Source organism: Euprymna scolopes, chromosome 2, assembly GCF_053919585.1.
Source record: "Euprymna scolopes isolate OS-2025 chromosome 2, ASM5391958v1, whole genome shotgun sequence".
NCBI lineage: Eukaryota > Metazoa > Mollusca > Cephalopoda > Sepiida > Sepiolidae > Euprymna > Euprymna scolopes.
Window position 1 is genome coordinate 70,782,494 of NC_136483.1, and position 20,616 is coordinate 70,803,109.

Sequence of the window (20,616 nt, forward strand, 5' to 3'; positions counted from 1 at the left end):
TTGCTATGTACCACTAGAAAAAACACTGTTCAATCATCTTTTTAAACATAGTAAAAGTATTGTTTTATTTAATAGTGAGTATCCGAAGAAAATTTTTTTCAAAATTTTCAATACTCATCATTTTGAAATCTTTTTTTTAACACAACAAAAAATCGAATGGTCAAATGAATTTCAGACACTGAAAATTATTAAAAATGACATCTCTTTTGGCTAATTTCTAAATTTCATTAAAAAATTCTTCACAGAAACACACTACGATTGTTTAGAAATGGGGGGGTTGGGGGTCGTTACAAAATCTTACCAAAAATGCTGTTTTATGATGTTCACATTTTTATCACTTTATTTGCTTAAAACTCTAAAAATATATAATGTATGTTATTATTTACTAATTCATTTGAAAGTATATTCATTTCTGAACAAAATGGTGGTATTTTGAAGACTTAAAGTGCTTTGGTTTTTAAAATATGACTGTTTTAGCAGAAACTCCTTGAAATCTGTGATTATCCAAAGCGTTTTAACGGCCATGTGTATTGCTACTATAAAGCCACCATTTGCCCATGTATGGAGTATTGTTGTCATATTTAGGCTGGTGCATCTGCTACTAGTCTTTCGCTCCTGGACAAGGTTCAAAGGAGATTCGCCAACCTAATAGGTCCTAAACTGTCATTTAAGCTTCAGCCTCTGTCCTATCAACGAAATGTTGCATCTCTCTGCCTGTTCTACAAGTATTTTAACAGTGACTGCTCTGATGAACTGCAAGCATTTGTACCCCTCAACGTAAATATCTCCAACAGACCTGACAAGCAGCTAAATCCCATCCTTTCACAGTAGAGATCCCGCGATGTAAGAGAGCCTTCTACTCCAGTAGTTTCTTCCCTAGAACCACTAGACTCTGGAATTCCCTTCTGGGACCTGCTTCCCCAACTGTACTGACATGCAGAAGTTCAAGTGTAATATGAACCGATGTTTTACTGCCCAACTGTGCCTTGTTTTGGGTGAAAATGTAATAATAATAATAATAAAAAAAAAAAGTAATACAAACTGTTTTTTTTTTTAATTATTTCTTTTTCTTTTGCAAGTGCGCGCACATGTAGTATGCGCATGCTTGCGCATACAAAATGGCCACCCGTGATAACATATAGAATTACATGGTTTAATATTTGGAAAACTACTTGTTTTTCCTCTAATTTTAATTTTTCGCCAATACTACACTGATAAGGCGGTTTGGTACGCGAGTGCACATTTAATAGCCTTCGTTTATGCTCGCGCGTTAGCATAAACGAAGGCTAGGCTGGGAAATGGAAAATAGTCTCAGAGTTCAGGGGTTAATAACATGCAAAAGAAATCAAACAAAAACACTTTTTAGCCAATAAACGCACAAAAAATGCCCCCTCTCAGGTGGCCAGAAAGTGGGTTCTCATTTTAAGTTAAATTTACATGGAAAAGTGATCACCCATTTTTCGAAAAAAGTAATTTCTTCATATCATGAAAACTATTTTTCCCCGACGGAAATGTTTTTTTAGATTCGTTTTTAGTAATATCTACAAAAAAAAATATTTTCTTATATACGGACGTGAGACGGGACTTAAAGTACAATAATACCGAAACCTATAGGTGTTACAAGAAAAGGTTTCCGTTTTCTTGTAAGTAAGAAAAACATTAGATAAGTGAAAAGGAAATTAGAATAGACCGAGATTCAAACTTTGTAAGCAAGGTTCCGAAATGGAATTTTGCATTATTCAGTTTCACATAAAATAGTTTAGATATGTTGTTGTGAAAGGAATTTAATCGTTCAATTCTTTTTATGAAAACTGAATTAAAATAAGGTCAGCTAGAGAAGAATGAACAATAGCAATTTAAAAACATATTAAAAATAAGTATTTTTTTATGAAGATTCTCTTTAAAATCTACCAAAAATCAAGTAATTATCCAATCAATATAAAATTTTCACCAATTAAGTGAAAAATAAACTTTATAATGGTGTACTTTTTTTTTCTTTTTTTTTTTTTTTTGCCTACAAGCTCCTCTTCCCCCTTCCTTCTTTAATTGTGGGTACAAATATGCTTAAAATAATTAACCGAAACCAAGCAAAATATATTGTATTGGGCTTGCAGTTTAGAGATACAAACATATGGGGAAGAAAATAGGGCATAAATTGTGTTACACTGGTAGTAAGAATGCTATTTGATTGGATAGTGAAATTGACGTCATTTTATGAATGAATAAAATGAAATATTGAAATTAACAATATTAGAAAACAATATTTTTTTATTAAATACAGAAATTTTTCTTAAAAATGATTTTTAGCAGTTTAGATTTTATTTATTGAATCACTCCCGCGTAATTTTATAAATAAAATGACAAAGATAATTAGAAATGATAAAAGGAAATGATATTGAAATTGACAATGGTAGAAAGCAGAATATATTTTACTTTTGATAAACAAATAAAGATGATTAGACATGATATTAATGAAACGATATTGAAATTGATAAAATTAAAAAACAAGGTTTGTTTTTTTTTTTTTTTGACAAACAAAGATAATTAGAACTCCTATTGTTCTGATATAATATACGCGGAAATATCTGAATCGATTTCCTTCTCCGCCACACAAATTCCAACAAATGTAAATTAAACATTTCTTTTGTAATTCCAAATAGACTGCGCATTTTTTCTTTTTCCGTGCGATCACAAACCTATGGTTTGTGTGTGGATGCTCTCATCATGAGAATCAACAAAGTTATCCTCGTGAATAACTTTATCATGTTCATAAACCCCATGATCAAGGCCTTCATATGCAGCCCAGCCATTGGAAATTATTCTTGTTCCCAGCAGTATCCACTCTCTAATTATTGGGAACAACGTTTCCCAATTTCGACAGTCTTCCACTACCAAGTTACATTGCTTTAACCCACATTCTATTAGCACCAAACACCCACGCATCATCTTTTATTCGGCCTCTATTATATTTTCTTTTTAAAAAAAGAATGACCTGTCAATTTTTACCTATTTCGACATAGTGTTCTTATTGATCCCACCTAACATTATTGAATGGTTAATTAAATCTTGTTTGCAGACCTCTTATAAACTGCATCCAGTCTACAATGGTGTGTTCTGCAACCTCAAGTTGTTCTTGTATGGTAGTCTGCTTCAGTTCAATACTCCAGTAGAACAAGAGCATTACGGTTTGCTTGATGCTGAGATGGCTTCATGATAGGAACAACCCATCCTAAATACCTTTTTCTTTTTTTTTCTTTTTTCTTTTCTTTTTTCTTTTCTTTTTTTTCTTTTTCTTTTCTTTTTTTTCTTTTTCTTTTCTTTTTTTTCTTTTTCTTTTCTTTTTTTCTTTTTCTTTTCTTTTTTTTCTTTTTCTTTTCTTTTTTCTTTTTCTTTTCTTTTTCTTTTCTTCTTTTTCTTTTCTTTTTCTTTTCTTTTCTTTTTCTTTTCTTTTTCTTTTCTTTTTCTTTTCTTTTTCTTTTCTTTTCTTTACTTTTTCTTTTCTTTTTCTTTTCTTTTTCTTTTCTTTTCTTTTTCTTTTCTTTTCTTTTTCTTTTCTTTTTCTTTTCTTTTTCTTTTTCTTTTCTTTTTCTTTTTTCTTTTTCTTTTCTTTTTCTTTTCTTTTCTTTTCTTTTTCCTTTTTCTTTTTCTTTTCTTTTCTTTTTTCTTTTTCTTTTCTTTTTTCTTTTTCTTTCTTTTTTTTTATCAATTTTCACCCCAAACAAGGCACAGTGCCACTTTGAAGTAGGGGGCTACTATCAGGGACATAATTTGCAGAGGCATTATGAAAGGAGATGAGTAGCAAGATGTTTGTTAACATTACACTTGAACTTCTGTATGTCAGTACATTTGGGAAAGCAGAATTCCAGAAGGGAGTTCCAAAGTCTAGCAGAAACTATTGGAGTAAAAGGTTTTCTTACACCTAGGGAACTCTACTGTGAAGGGGTGGGGCTTAACTCGTTTTCTGGTTTGTTTGGGGTACAAGTGCATGTGGATTTACATGACTTGCATTTTCACATCCGTCTATCCTAGAATTCTTGTAGCAATTTGGCAAGCTGCACAGATTTTGGAGTTGCATATTAGGCCTATTGATGTGGCCATATGGACTTCATTTGTTAATAATCTTTTCATAATGGTAAATAAATTCCATTTTATGTCGTGCATTGCCTGTGGCGTTAATACCTGGTCAGCAATTTGTTGTTGACTTTCTTGCATTCATTTTTTGGAGATCTTTCTTTCTTTTTTTTTTTTTTTAAAGTAAAATATTTCATTTTTAATAGCCAATCGAATTGTGTTACTTAAATATGACTTAACTTTTAAAAATTCTTTTACAATTTTTTTTTAATACTAATAATTATTAAATACTTAGTAATTAAGTTCTTTTACAATAATTTCATTTTTTAAATTCTATCAATATTTTATAGTAATGACATCAATTTCACGATCCAATCAAATAGCATTCTTACTACCAGTGTAACACGACTTATGTCCCATTTTTTTCTTATTTTTGTTTCTCTAAACTGCAAGTGGGCCTTGTATTGTGAGGATTGTAGATAAAATAAACAGACAAAAGAAAAAACAACTGCGCACATATCAGATTTTAAGGTTGAAAATCCGAATTTTTAATGTTTTATATTTTTCATCTTCTGTGTTTTGAAGTGTGAAATTCGTTGAATGTGTTAATAATAATCTTTCAGATTAGCAAAAAACAAGAAAGACATTTTCATTATTTTTGCGAAAACCACTACTTTTAAATCTTTGAAAAATAAATAATTTTCTTTTAGTTATCCCAATATTGCTAATATAGCATTAAATAGGAAATGCTTTGAAGAATTGATACCAAAAAAGAAAAAAAATCGATAAATAACTGCACATTTTGCTAAAAATACGATAATTTCTTTTGGTAGTTTCTTGCTTATTCACCTATGATGGCCCAACAGAAGATGCAACATATACAATGCCTAGTATTCCCAAAATGGTCACCCATCTGGTACTGGCCAATCTCATCGTTGCTTAACTTCAGGGGTTATGTAAGCAACAAAAATATACATCTCTACAATTATATAAATGCAACTTTGTGAGTTTGTTCCTTATAGACTCCAAAATGGCTGAACAGATTTTCATTAAAATTTACAGAACTTTAGTCTATAAGTCTGGGAGTGATACCAGTTAAGTTTTGTCTCAGAATACCCCCCCCCCCAATAATTATTAATAATCGAAACTTATTTTAATTAATTTATCATTGGTAAAGCCATTTTTTCCATGTCGTCGCTTAGCAATAATGATAGAACAACGGTCCGTGAAAATTTTACTGTGTGTAGTTGATAGCATGTTTTTTTGTTTTTTACATAATGTGGTCTGTAGGTTCAAACTCCCCACGTAAATTTTTTGTATCATTAACTGCAAAGAATTTTCTAAGATTTGAAAATTTACATTTTTTGGCATGATGTGGTCTGTAGGTTCAAGCCCCGCACTTAACTTTGTAAATGATTTTTTTTTTCATTAACTAGAAAGAAGTTTATATAAAATAATTTTATAAAAAAAAAAAAAGTAGGTTCTCTAGAGTGCAATGTAGAATAACATATTTTGGACTAAGTTACTACATCTGAAGCTTCCTCCTGGGCTATTTCACGGATTTCTATGATTATAGAAGTATAGGAGTGTGAAATATTTGTTGATCCTCATTCATTCTCGGTCAACGTCAGGTCTCCCTGCTAGTATCATATATATATATATATATATATATATATATATATATATATATATATATATATATATATATATATCGCTTATGAAAAAAGAATTAAATCTTTCACTTAATCATCAAATCGAACGTTAAAAATACATGGCTTAATATAGTTTTAGTCCCCTCTAGGCCTTCATACTTAATTTTAAACTATCATAAAAAATATTTTTTTTTATTAATGTCACTACGCAAATCTATGGAGTGATATAAAAAGTTGGAATTATTTGAAATTCAGGTACTTATATTATAATATCTTTGCATATTCTTATAGAAAATCATCCTAAATCTTATTTAGACGAGAAAAAAAAATTATTTGGTTCAAAACCCTTTTAAAGAAATATTTTAATGTTTTAGCGATGGAGTCAAAAATGACTGTGAATGGTATGGTTTTGAAAAATGTTAAATTCTATTAAAAATAGAAAAAGTCTTATTATTCTGCTTTTCATATAAAATTCAGGTTTTATCTTTCTGAAAAAATAAAGTTGCTCAAGAATAATGGATTTTAATTAATTTAATTAATTTTAAAAAAACAACTTGGTTTTTCTTTTTGGCCAGTTAAGTTTTTAGTGTTTTTATTTAATGTAAAGTTTTTATTCGGTTTGAAAAACGAGTCATGTTGAATTAAATTTTTTCATGAGACCGTTCTGTACTTTCACCTATCAATTTCATAAACAAAACGAACCACAAAATATGACAAATTCAAGGGAGGGGTTACATTAGAAACATAAAATAATGAAAAATTTAATTTAAATTTTTGGTAAATGAGACCAACACATAGCCTACCTTTAAAAACTTGTTTTCTAGGGTTTTCAGATGTGCTGAAAGCAAATATCGCATTTAAAATTGAAGCCAGCAACTAGTTTTCACTATATTGCAAACATACTTTTCTGCAGGTTTCATCATTAGTGTGTGGCAGTGTATTTTGCGGTTTTGGGGCAAGTTTCCTCTCTTCCATTTGGGAGTCTAACGTGGGCATATTGAGGGTTGCATTCCAGCAACTCGACTTCATCGACAAATGGCTCGTACTTAGATAACTGTAGGTTACATTTCATCAGGACTGAACCTGATTTAGAAGCCAACTGGGAAGAGAGATGCCAGATATTGATTTACAGTTGAACTGGAATATCCTCTCATGAGGTGTAGCGTTAATAGCAGTACACAGTAAGGAACGGATGGAGTGTAAGGCATGATGGAGAACTGTTTCTCAATGAGAAATTGGCAACTTTTTCGACCTCAATGCTAGCGATATTGTTTTCCATAGTCGCGTTCAATCTTTCCACCTAGCCATTTCCCTGTGGATTATAGGCGGTTGTGCGGCTTGTTGCTACTCCCTTCTTATGCGGAAAGTCTGTTAGTTTCATTGAGAGGAATGATGGACCTCTATCAGAGTGAATGAAGGAAGGCATGTCAAACAGTAAAAATAGTTGACAGAAACAATTTATATTTCGACAAGGAATAGCAAAGGGGAAGTGCGAATAATCGTCGATGATTGTCATTAGATATTTACTTTGACCGTTAGATGGCATTGGGTCCTTAAAATCAACACTTAAAGCATTCGAATGGTTGAGTCACTTTGATAAGCTTGGAATTGGTGGGATGGAAAAATCTCGGTTTTAATTCTACGCAAACTGCACAGTTCCCAATAGTTCGTTGAATATCATCGATGGAATAAGGAAGATTACGCAGGCGTACAAAATGAGACATTCATGTTATACCTGGATGACACAATGAAACATGTAGGTCTTGAAGGTCCTTGGGTTAGTCGAGGACCAAACCGCTTGAGAAAGTGTGTTTGCGGTTGCATTCTCTTTCCCAGGACGATAGATCACGTCAAATGTGAGTGCCGATAGTTCTATTCTCCAGCGTTCCACCTTCTCGTTTTTTATTTTGCTTGAATGTTTCAGGTCATTCATGAATGCCACGGAACGTTGGTCTGTAATAAGCTTAAAGGCGGAACCAGTAAGGAAGTGACACCATTTACGCACTGCCTCGATGATGGCACGTGCTTCTTTTTCAACAGAAGAATAGTGTTGTTTACTGACTGAAAGTGATCGAGAAAAGAAAGCAACTGGACGCGTATTCTGATTGAGAGTTACAGCCAGAGCAATGTCAGAGGCATCGGTTTCTACAGTAAGGGGTATGCTGTGATTGATTTTTGTAAGGGAAGCATGTTCGAGTTCTTCTTTGAGGTTGGAGAAATCGGTTGAGCAACATTCTGGTAGAGGGAAGATTTTGTGCTAGACGTCGAATTTTGTCTGAGAAACGAGGAATCCATTGAGCATAATATGAAAACATACCGACGACTCGCTGCTGTGACTTCGCATCTTGCGGTCGAGGATGATGTCTTAAAGTCTGGAAGAATTCAGGGTCTGGCTTTACAACTCCCAATGACACTTTATACTCTAAGAGGGTGATTTTCTCTGTTCGTATAATGCTTTTGTTTTCGTTGAAACTTATTTTGTGTTTCCTAGCAACATCTAAGAAGTGATTAAGATTTTCATCATGTTCTTTCATAGTACGACCACATATAGTGATGTTATCGACTTATGCAAAAGTGTTGGTGATCTTCTGTTTTATTAAGTTGTCTATAGACCATTGGAAGCATGATATGCCGTTTGTTACACCGAATGAAATGCAGCATAATTGGTATAAGTTCCCACAGGATTCGAAGGCTGAATTTCTTCTCCTCTCCTAGTATCGGTATCTGATGATACGCATTCCGTAAGTCAAGTGTAGTAAAGACGGAATAACGAGCAATTTTGTGGACGAGATCATCAATTCTTGGTAAAGGGTAAGCATCAAGGTAAGTGAACCAATTGATGGTCTGGCTGTAATCAATGACAACGCGCTTCTTGTGTCGGTCGTTAGTGATTACTAGTACCTGTGCTCTCCAGGGAGAGCGAAAGGGTTCGATAACACCGTCTTTTAGGAGATTTTGAATTCCAGCTTCAAGAACTGTTGATTGATCGGTGAGTGTCTTCTGGATTTTGTAGCAATGGGCTTGCAAGCAGGTGCTAGATGTTCAAATAATGGTAGGGAAATAAGACAGGACGCCATTATACCGCATATGGTGAAGGAATCTCTATGACCTCCGAGGGGTATTTCTACTTTGGAATTTAGTTTGAGAAAGTTATGTCCAAGTAAGACGTCTGAGCAGAGGGATGAGAGGACTGAAAGTTTAAAACGTGGGTATGTAGATCCTTCATATGATAATGTCACATAGCAGTGACCTAAAGTGTTGCTTGACAAGTCTGTGGACACCATTGATATCTTCCTGCAGGAAGCTTGCTTCGGCCAGCCATATTTATGGATAATGTTTGATGATATAAAGCTTTCTGAGCTACCTATATCCACAAGGGCTTCTAGGATTATCCCATTAACGGAAAGTTTGATTATAGCTTTCGATAGGCAATCGGGTGATGCAGCAATTACTACGGATGCGATCGATGGTTTGCAGCCAGAGGTTACTTTCCTAGGGACGCAGCTTGATCAAGACTAGTTGAAAATGCCCCTTCCTGCCACAACTATTACAAACTGCATTACAAGCAGGACACTTAATGCGTGTATGTCGTCGATTACCACAGAAGAAGCACTTCTCTCCACTCGCAGCAGAGAGGTTTTCTGAAGTAACAGGAACTTTGCCAGACACTGAAGGTTCGGCGATGGTGTCGCATGGTGTGAGGTTGATATAAGATTTGGATTGTATCTGGGCTGTTTCTAGCGAATGGGCTAAGTCAAAGGCGTCTTTTAATGTGAGTGTTCTCTCTAAGAGTCTTTGCCGGATTGCCTGAGAACGGATACCTGTTACGAGGGCGTCGCGAACTGTTTGATCACGGTGTTCTTCTGCACTTACTGCCTCAAAGCGACAATCGGTTAGTGAGTCCAGTTTCTGCAAGAAGTTACCAATAGTTTCACCCGGTTCCTATTTAGCAGTTGCCAGAAGATGCCTAGAATGTACGATATTTGAGGGTTTTACAAAAAGAGATTGGAATTTAGAGATGGCAGCTTCATAAGAGTTAGAATTTGCTATTAGTTTGTGTACTGGATGGGAAATATAGTTGATAAGGACATTCAGTTTGTCAGTGGGTTGGCAGTTGATTGAGTTTAGGAAATTGTTAAATGTGCGCAGCCAATGTGTCCAATGGTCTGAAGAATCAGGCGCTGAAGGGCTACCATCAAAACGCTGTGGCTTCAAGAACTGTTCCATTTTAAGTCATATTTCTTGATGAATAAATTGTGATGAGGACAACACGGAAGGCGAATGATAATCTGTGAACAAGACTTTATTCATCAAGAAGTACAGGTGTATAGGCTGTAACAAAAGGAAAGAGAATTGTTAAAAGCATGCAAAACAATGAATGATGTTAATAATATGACCATCATTATCATCAATAATAGTCATAATTAGTAACGGTTAAATATAAATTATTTAAAATGCACATAACTATATGGAGAATGTTGTTTAAAAGTATTATTGATTTTCAGTTAAAATCAGAAAAACTCATGAAGAAATGATTATGAAGTTTGTTTTCATATCAAGCAGATCAACAATTGATGTAACTTTTTGTAGAGTTGAATGTAATAATCAAAGAAAGCGCCCGCATGTGTGCGCATACAACTTACCTTCGGATGGGATCTGAGAGAGAGATCAAAGATGGCAGCCATGGATTTATAATGTGTAGTCGCGTGGAATCTCATGATATCTCATCTTCCACTGCACATGTATGCAAATGGAATGGAGTCAGTTTTCTAATAAAATACCTGTTGGCAGAGGGGTTAGGAGAACATGTGCTGGAAGTTGACAGTGACGAATTCTAGCTGAACTTTTGCTTTTCGACGTAATGGGGGAAAAGTTCGACCTTAAATTAATACCAGAATTCAACAGCTCGCCCCTGGTACTTGACTGGGTGGAGAAGGTGGAACTGCATTGCCTGTTGTCTAATGTGAAGAGCATTGAACACGTGGTTCCTCTATGTCTGTCCGACGGGGCTTTCGCGGTATATCAATAGCTTACTCCTGATGAAAAACAATTATGAAAGGATCAAGGCAGCATTATACAAGGCGTTCACTATCGACCCCGCCACTGTTTGGGAGCAATTTGAGGCAAGAACCTTACACCCGGCGAAACTTTCGACATTTATTTGGCCGAGCTGACGAAGTTGACGGTGTTGTTTGGTGGGCTGCCTGAGCGGGCCTTGGCATGCAAATTTTTTGCAGAACTCTCAACCAGAGCAAAGCAACTCCTGCGGGCTAGCTCAAGCATAGCTTCATTGCCCCTTAATGACCTGGTAGACCGGGCCAGGACCGTGAGGAAGAATACTTATGAGATGAAAGAACCGGTAGTCGCTGCTGCACAGCCCACACCAAGTAATGATAGATTGTGCCAGGGGCCCGGTCTGCGTGGTGGGGTATGTGTTATAGGTGCAATGGCTAAGGCCATGTTGCGAGGAACTGTCGGCGGCTACTGACAGCTGTTCGCTGCTACCAATGTAATGAGACTGGTCATATAGCCCGGGATTGTACGGGAAACAGTCGGACAAGCTGCCAGCATCAACTTCTTCCCCAAACAGAAATTAGACGAGGCGCTTCTGACCATTCAGGTCTACACCAATGAGTCAGTCAGTCAAGTCAGGGTGCTCTCTCACCATAGTGAGTGCGGACTTCTGCTGCACTTGGAAGAAGACTACTAGAGTAACCACCCTCAGTGGAGTGACGCAGACGTGTTGCGGGGTGGGTGCTGTGAACATTCGCACTAGAACTGGAAATTCAGCTAACGTCAAAGCACTGGTAGTACTCGAGAAACCGCTGAACTTTGATCTGGTTCTAGGCTATGATGCCATCAGAGCCCTAGGTGGAGCTCACACAACGCAGACGGAGTGGTACAGTTTCAGGAGAAGGTTCCAGTGTGCGCTGCTTTGAAGATTGACCAGCCAGACTTTATTGTTGAATTTGATCAGCAGCAGAAGGCTTGGATAGCCGCGTGGAAGTAATCGGAAAACCAGGAACCAGCCAAACTGTGAAATGAGGTAACAGTATCATGTGCTCGACCAAATGAGGCCTGCATACGAAGAGGAACTTCGTGATTGGATCAAGGATGGCTGGTTAATTCCCTACCCCTAAGAGAAACTTGGACCTCCCAGAGGCCTGCTATCTGCTGATGGCAGTTACTCAGCACAACAAAGCAAAGGTGAGGCCAATGATGGACTACCGTGAACTGAACGCGCATGTTGATGCGTTCACACCAGATGATGATGTTTGTGCCAGCAAGCTACGAGAGTGGCACCAGCAGGGTTCCAATGTGTCTCTGCTGGATCTAAGAAAAGCATATCTGCAGGTCCGAGTCAGTGAAACAATGTGGCCATTTCAGACGGTGGTGTTTGCTGGCAGGAGGTACTGCCTTACTAGACTAGGCTTTGGGCGGAACATGGCACCCCAAATAATAAAGACTATCATTAACGCTGTGTTGTCACAGGAAGAAACAAAGATGGGACATCGGCGTACCTTGATGACATATGTGAATGAAGACATTGTGTCATCATCACGTGTAAGGTCCAAATTGGCTGAGTTTGGTTTGACTTGCAAGGACCCAGAACGTTTGGAGAATGGTGCCTGTGTCTTGGGCGTGAACATTCGACAGGAGCGAGGGACTTTGAAATGGAGGTGCGAAACTGCAGTTCCTGAAGTGCCCGATGTCTTCATGAGCCGAGCACTATTCTCCCTGTGTGGAAAACTTGTGACGCACCTACTAGTGTGTGGATGGACTCATGTGCAACAGGTGTCATAAAAAGGAGGGCAAGCGCAATCTCCAAAGGTTGGGATGATGAAACAGCCGACGATCTGTTGGTTTGCATGGTGAAGGAGACCATCGCAAGGGTAAAGCAGCATGACCCTGCCAAAGGAGACTGGTGCGTGCAGGGAGACAAACTGAACGTGTGGGTGGATGGCAATTGGTATGCTGTTGGAGAAGAATGGGGTTGCGATTGAGGACGCCTGCTGGTTGCGACTGGCAAATGACGCTCATATCAACCTGGCAGAGCTCGATGTGGTGATAAGGGTATCAGCCTAGCACTCTAGTGGAAAATCAGGAAATTACGCATACACACGGATTCGCTATGCATGTACCACTGGATATCAGATACACTGACAGGCAAGACCAGGGTGCGCACTAAAGCAGCCAGCGAGATGCTGATCAGTCGGAGGTTGGAGACTGTAAAAAAGCTTGTAACAGAGTAAAACCTGTCTGTGGATGCGGTACTGGTCACTTCAAATTGCAGCCTTGCTGATAGGCTCACTCGGGTGCCACAGAGATGGTATGACACCATGAAGAAGAAAGACGAGCCAGTACCATTAGTATGTGCTGCCTCTATTGAGGTGGCAGATGAAATCAGGAAAATATGCCACCTCAGTAGACGCCCCGGAGTGAGACGGACATATTATTTTGTGCAGTTGTCCAATCCGTCTGTGTCCAAAAGTGCAGTGAAAATGATAGTCAAGGTATGCCAAACATGCCAGTCAATCGACCTCGCCCCGGCCAGATGGCGGAAAGGTCAACTGGGAGTAGACACGACCTGGAGCCGATTGGATCTGGACATAACCCACTACGGCAGCCAGCACTTCCTTACCTGGATCGATTGTGGACCGACAAGGTTCACAATCTGACGCCCATTAATAAGACAGGATTCCTCCATTGTCATCCGTGAATTGGAGTCCATATTTTATGAAAGGGGGCCGTCTGAAGAGATCCTCATAGACAACGACACGGTCTTCTGCAGTGGGGAGTTCAGACATTTCATAGACAAATGGGGGATCCAGCTCAGACACGGATGTGTATATGTGCCGAGTGGCAATAGCATAGCAGAGCGATGCCATCGAATCGTGAAGAGGATCGCGCCAAGAAAACAGTGCACCATTGCAGAGGCGGTCTATAGATATAATACAACACCAAAGGATGACATGACTGCTGCAAGCGCATTCACGAATGCGATCCATTGCTATAGAGTGCGCAGTGGACTTAGAGAGAAAGTTCACAATGACGAATTCTAGCTGAACTTTTGCTTATTGTATTTATTTTATTTTGTTTTGCTGTTTAACAGCCCATTTAACTGCACTTTTTTTACTAGAAAATTTAATAGATTTAGGTTTTATTGATTTAAAAAGCAACTTTTAATTTATCTTTTTTCCATTTTTCCAAAGTTTTTAAATGTGCTTTAAATAATCTCTATATATAAATTTGTATTCCTGTCTGTTTGTTTGTTCACAATTTGATTAATATATACAAAAGGTCCACTACTTTACTCTTTCTTTTATTTCTATATATTGCATGATTCTTGCAAAATATACAATTAAAAGGTCATCTCATTTGCATATTGCATTAAGGAAAATCGATTTTACTAAATGGGGATTTAGCTGCTTGTCGAGTTTGTTGAGGGTGTCTACGTCGTGGAGGCACAAGTGTCTGCAGTTCGTCAGAGCATTCACCATTAAAATACTTGTAGAACAGGCAGAGGGATGCAACGTTTCGTCGATGGGACAGAGGCTGCAGCTTAGATACCAGTTCAGGGCCTATCAGATTGGTGACTCTCTTTTGAACCTTGTCTAGAAGCGAGAGACTAGCAGCAGATGCACCAGCTCAAATGTGACAGTAATACTCCATACATGGGCGAATGGTGGCCTTATAGAGGTACAGGATACTATCAGGTGTCAGTAGTTTTCTAGCACGGTAGAGAGAGCCTACCTTCTTTGCAGCAGCTCTGGCAATGTTTTCAATGTAATTATTCCAACTCATGTTTCCTGTGAACGTTCGGCCAACATCAATGATCTTCAAAATCACATCCTTACATCATTTGTAAACATTAATGCTAATGACACTATTATCTATGGTAGCACATCTAAGACCGTAAACAACCAAGTTCTCTCCGATTCTCTGATCTTGAGCACGTGTACAATGGGGAAAGGGGTGGCTGGTTACTTTTAATTAGCAATACACATGAAAAAATTTAAATGGCTTAAAATATTTCAATATTGGTATATATAGAAAGAGCTTGATAAGCTAACAAAGAATCTTTTTAAATTTTTAAAATCAAGGAAATTATGACTATTTTTATGCCTTGCGTGTTTGGATATTTTCCCCTCTTTAAGACCATATGCATTTTGTCACATTTTTTGCACTACTTTTTCAGTAAAAATGCTATATCTTTGTTAAAGCACAAGACTAAGCAATGAAATTTGCCATATAAGTGTATTTTTGTGCAAGGAATCTGAATATGTTATTGAAAATCTCCAGAAATGAATGGTGTTTAAATAATCTGCAGTAAATGCACATAAATATGCTGCGATTGTTTAAAAATGTCATGTATTCATTAAAGGAAAAGAAGTTAGAGCACTCAAATTTTAGTTGTAATGCATTTTATGTGCCAAAAACTGAAATCGAAATCTAGGATTGGTTTAAAATGAATATATTGCAATATTTCTTTGGTATTATTGTAGATTAATATCTTCTGTTACCCCCTCCCCATCTAACCACCTCTCCAAAATATGTGATTCTACTTTTATAGACAATTGCATGTGAACAACTTGAAAAACTTTAATAAAAGATAAACAAAAATCATTTTAGAATTTAATGTAAAATGATTTCCCATTTTGAATCATTCAAGCATTTTAGGGCAGTTATCCCCCCCCCCTTTTTTCCTATGATTGATAAATCCTGGGTGTTTTTTTTTTTTTTTTTTTTTTTCTTTTTTTTTTTTTCTAAAAGGTGATTATGCGTGGTTTTAAGAGGGTCTTTGTACAATTATGAAAAGGTAGGGAGGTTGCCACTCTGACTTTGGGTTAATGATAGGACTAAGGAAAATTATGTGTGAACATCCTGAAGACTTGATAGAAACAAAACAAAAACAATTTTAGAATTTAGAGTGGGGGTTGGTTTCACATAAATGTAAAATAATTCACCATTTCAAGACGATCCCAATGTTTTAGGAAAGTTGACCAATTTATTGGGGGGGGGGGTTAATCATGTGCACTTTTCTTTAAACGTTTTTTATGTTTTTTTTTTTTTTTTCTTTTTTTTCGTTTATATGAGCTCACAGAGGAAGTTTGTTTAGTGGGGAGCTCTGCCACTTGTACTTAGCGTTATTGTTAAGGCTAAAGGTTTTAGGAGGAGGCTTGCCACTTGTACCTAGGATTAGACATAGAATTAAGCGAGTTTTTTTGGGTTTTTTTAAGAGGGTGTTTGATACCCATTGTGAAACTTTACAAGAATTATGACAAACAGACAAAAATAAATGTTATTTAAAAAAGTGACGTCCCTCTAACAGAAAACATGATGCTTGAAAAAATATCAAGTATTTAAATTCTATTTAAATATAAAAAAAGAAACAAGTTTTTGCTAAAGCTGACAAATTGTTAAAAATTTTGAATTAATGTTATTTTGATTTTTAATTACATTTCATGTTTTTTCCTACCGTTGTAATTTTTTAACTGAGCACCTCCTACAAATATTTAAATATCGATTATTTTTTTTATTTTTGAAAAAAATTTTTTTTTTTAATAATCAGGTAGATTAGTTTCCATTCGATAATAATTCACTGAAAACGTTTTTTAAGGGACAAAAATTAGAAGTGTGTGTACCGTTCATATTTTCGCTTGTTAAAATATTTTAAAATTTACTATTACCCAATTTTTAAAAATATTTGTATGTTTGATAACAAAATAGCTCTAATTAAACATGTAAGAATTTTTTTTTTTTTTTTTTTCAATTAAAAAAAAAATCGATTTGGAATAAAAAATAAACAAAAACAAATGTCTGTTTACGCCACGTTATCGCTGCTGCTGAGTGCTACTCTCACTAATACTACAGAAGTCTTGATTCAAATTCATAACGATTTTTTTGGATATTATGTTTTTAAATTGCTACGTACCACTAGAGAAAACACTGTCCAATCATCTTTTTAATGAATAAACATAGTAAAAAGATTGTTTTATTTAATAGTGAGTGTCCAAAGAAAATTATTTTCAAAACAACACAAAAAAACGAGTGGTCAAATGAATTTCGGACACTCGAAATTATTAAAGATGATATCTCTTTTGGCTAATTTCCAAATTTCATTAAAAAAATTCTTCACAGAAAAACGGTACGACTGTTTAGAAATCCGGGGGAGGGGGGTCGTTACAAATCTTACCGAAAATGCCGTTTTATGATGTTCACATTTTTATCACTTTATTTGCTTAAAACTCTAAAAAAAAAGTATAATGTATGTTATTATTTACTAATTCATTTGAAAGTATATTCATTTCTGAACAAAACGGTGGTATTTTGAAGACTTAAAGTGCTTTGGTTTTTAGAATATGACTATTTTAGCAGAAACCCCTTGAAATCTGTGATTATCCAAAGCGTTTTAACGGCCATGTGTATTGCTATTTTAATGCATCTAAAACCAAGCTTTTATCTTTACATCATAAGTCTCTGATCCCCATCTGGCATCAATTGAAATGAATGGCTCACATCTTGGGGAGGCCTCATGTTTTGACAAGCTTCTGGGCTTGACCTTTACTCCTGATCTGAAATGGAACACGTATATTAAATCCATTGCCATGATCACTGGCAAAATGGTGGGATCCGTCTATCGATCCAGTAGATATCTCACTGCTGATGCTATTCTCTATATAAGAGCCAGGTATGTCCAAGGATAGAGTACTGTTGCCACATCTGGGCAGGAGCTGCTAGAAAGGAGTTATTCTGCCTTGATAGAGTTCAAAATAGACTTCGTAACCTCATAGAGGATGTCCTTTTCTCTTCCCTGCAACCTCTTTCTCACAAAAGAGATGTTGCGAGTTTGTCTCTGCTGTATCGTTATTTTCATGAAAGTGCTCGACTGAGCTCCAATCTATGGTCTCCCCCTTGACAAACTTTCACAAGAAACACCGTCTAGCTGAAAACACTATCAATTATTCCCCCCCCCCTCTCTTTATCTTTGCCTAAATCTAAACATAGATTCCATGTACAAAGCTTCTTTCTTAGAACTGCACGTCTATGGAATTGTCTTCCATTTTCCTGCTTTCCAGCTGAGTACAATATGGTTGTCTTCAAGTCTAACGTAAACAAGATTTTGATGAGCTGTTCCACTTAAGTTAACAAATTTACTGAATTTCCATTACTAACGATTAATCTATTGTCCAATTTCTACTGTACACTCTTTAACCCTTATCCTTGAATAGCCTCTTGGCCTTGATAAGTGGTGATGCCTATGTAAAAAAAAAAAAAAAAAAAAAAAACGCAGTGGAACATAAATATTTTCGAGAGTTCTAGGCTTATATCACTTCCCAAGTTTATCTTTCTGTAGTTTTTGGAAAATAAGTCTTATTTTTCTTTTCAGAAAAAGTCATCCATTTATAATAGAAAATTAAATTTTCTACCCGTATTATTTGGATTCATCAGACTACTGTTCTCATCTTGAGTGTTATTTTTGCAAAGTTTCGGTCGATATAATCTCTGACCTTTGGCATATTTTGTCAAACTCTGGAATTTGAACGGAATTTTGAGCATAACCCTTTATTTACTTCATGGAGGTAACATGCTCTTGTTCCATCCTAGAGGTCCTAAGTTAATTTTGAATTGTATTTTTCAGTCACCCACACTAAGGATTGAACCTTCAACTTTCAGGAGAATATCACTTTTTACAATTAATTTTTCCAAGTTCTCTAACCACTGTGCCACGGCTCCTTGTGGATAATTCTAGTACGAATTTTAGGAGCCTTAAACCTATTATTTCTAGTTGTTAATATCACTATTTATTACTAATTATTATTATTATTATTATTATTATATATTAGTGTGTGTGTATATATATATATATATATGTGTGTGTGTGTATGTATGTTTTTTTTACTTATTATTTGTATATATTATCTATTGTTTATAATTAATGGTTCCCAATTGTATTAAATTCTATACTAGGTCTACTTAGTAATTGCTTATTCGCCAGCATATGTGCTGCTTCTTTCAGCTTACTCACCAGTATTTTTCTCTGTCTATAATTTTTACTTCATCACATAATAGTAAATAGTTTCCCTTTTCTTTTTAGATATGGTCAGCTATACCTGACTTATCAGTCTCTCCACTTACTACGGCTTTTCAATGTTCTTCTAACTATACCTTCAATGGACAACATATTTCACCTTTGTATAGTTTTCCACATTTACATGGGATTTCATAAATGGAACAAGAGCATGCTACCTCCGTGAAGTAAATAAAGGGTTCTGCTCAAAATTCCGTCCAAATTCCCAAGTTGACAGAAACATTCCAGAGTTCGACGATACACCTGAAGAAGGTCGGAAGTTATCAACCGAAACGTGAAAATCACATTTAAGATGAGAACAGTAGTCTGATGAATCCAAATATTACGAATAACCATTCCTCATCTCAAAAATTTAGAAACGTCTTAACTTTTCTAGTCTATATTTTCCAATAGTATATAATACCTTTCAGAGATCCATATATTGAATATCAAATTCTTTTAAATTTATTAATTCATCAGATGTGACAACTTTTGAGTTTAAATAACTTTTAATGCAATGATTCTGCATTATTTGACCAGTTTCTAAAATTACCATTTTTCCACTTTGGTTTGCAAACAGAATTATGAATCTTTTCTGATAATCTACTCATATAAGCTATTAATTTTCTATTAACATTTTGTACAGCTTCATACTTTATATTCGTTTTCATTCATGGGTTCAGGTAAACTATTTTTCCTAAAGAAAATGTTCATAAAATAATCTCTCAATTTTTGGTGTATTGAGGCCATTAAAAAAATCAACTTAAATTTTCTTTTCTGCGTCAAAGATGCCAGTTTGAATTAGGAGACCACGCAGAATCTAATGCAATTTAACAATTGCTTATTCTTGATCTGACCTAACCTGCACACCATGTGTTATATTCAAATAAGCGTTCTTAATTTTTTTTTATTTGCAATAATGTGGCTGAAAAATTAATGATAAGTTTTAAATGTTTTTTTTTTTTTTTTTTTTTTTTTTTTATATTGATCTTTTGAATCCATTCTGATCACTTTTCTGTTTTTGTAATTTAGCATTATCAAAAAATATGAACCCACATTAAAAGTTTTATCAATTCTAATTAATTCATTACAAGAAATCAGATAAGTAATTTGGCAAGTAAATAGTTATCAACTTGTATAACTGACTGAAAAAGCCATTACCCATAAGTTTCAAGTATTTCTGAATCTGGTCACAAACATTAGAAATTTCAGTAAAACAGGTCTGCTCTTCAAAGGATCATTTAAACAGTGTGGTAAATTATCACAAGTTTTCATTATCCTTTGCTGCTGATGTAAGTTGTGCTGTTCCATTCAAACTTGAGATTTAAAAGCAAGCTAAGAAATAGTTAAAGAATTACTAATTTGAAGACACAACAGAAAAGGGATGAGTCAGTTCTCAAAAAGTTCTATTTCATCCAATATGAATAGTGGCTTCAATTTTTGCATTTTTTACAAAATACTTTCATTCTATATGATTGTTATAATACACAGAACAACTAGAATGACATTTTTACTGAATAAAATATATTTTCATAAATTTTATGTTTCGTAGTGTTAGATTAATGTTATATGTCCTATAAACAGTTACATATACCCTTACAAAGAACATCATGAAACACGTAGACGTCAAAGAAACTCATCATATACCAAAATACATTATATACACACCTGACATTATATATGTAATTCCCGCTATCCAACAATTGTAAAATGAATCCCCCCCCCCCTTTTTTTTTTTTTTTTTTGTAACAGACCTTAGAATTCACCTGAGGCAAAGTTGCTTACATAACGATTCAGCAGCAGCTGCAGCAGCAAATAGTT

The 20,616-nt window shown here is 35.5% G+C and overlaps 1 protein-coding gene across 1 annotated transcript in view; it reads left to right on the forward strand.

Moving 5' to 3' along the window:
• LOC145292157 (uncharacterized) overlaps positions 1-20,616 on the forward strand; it is a 46,407-nt gene that overhangs the window by 22,178 nt on the left and 3,613 nt on the right. The window lies entirely within an intron of this gene.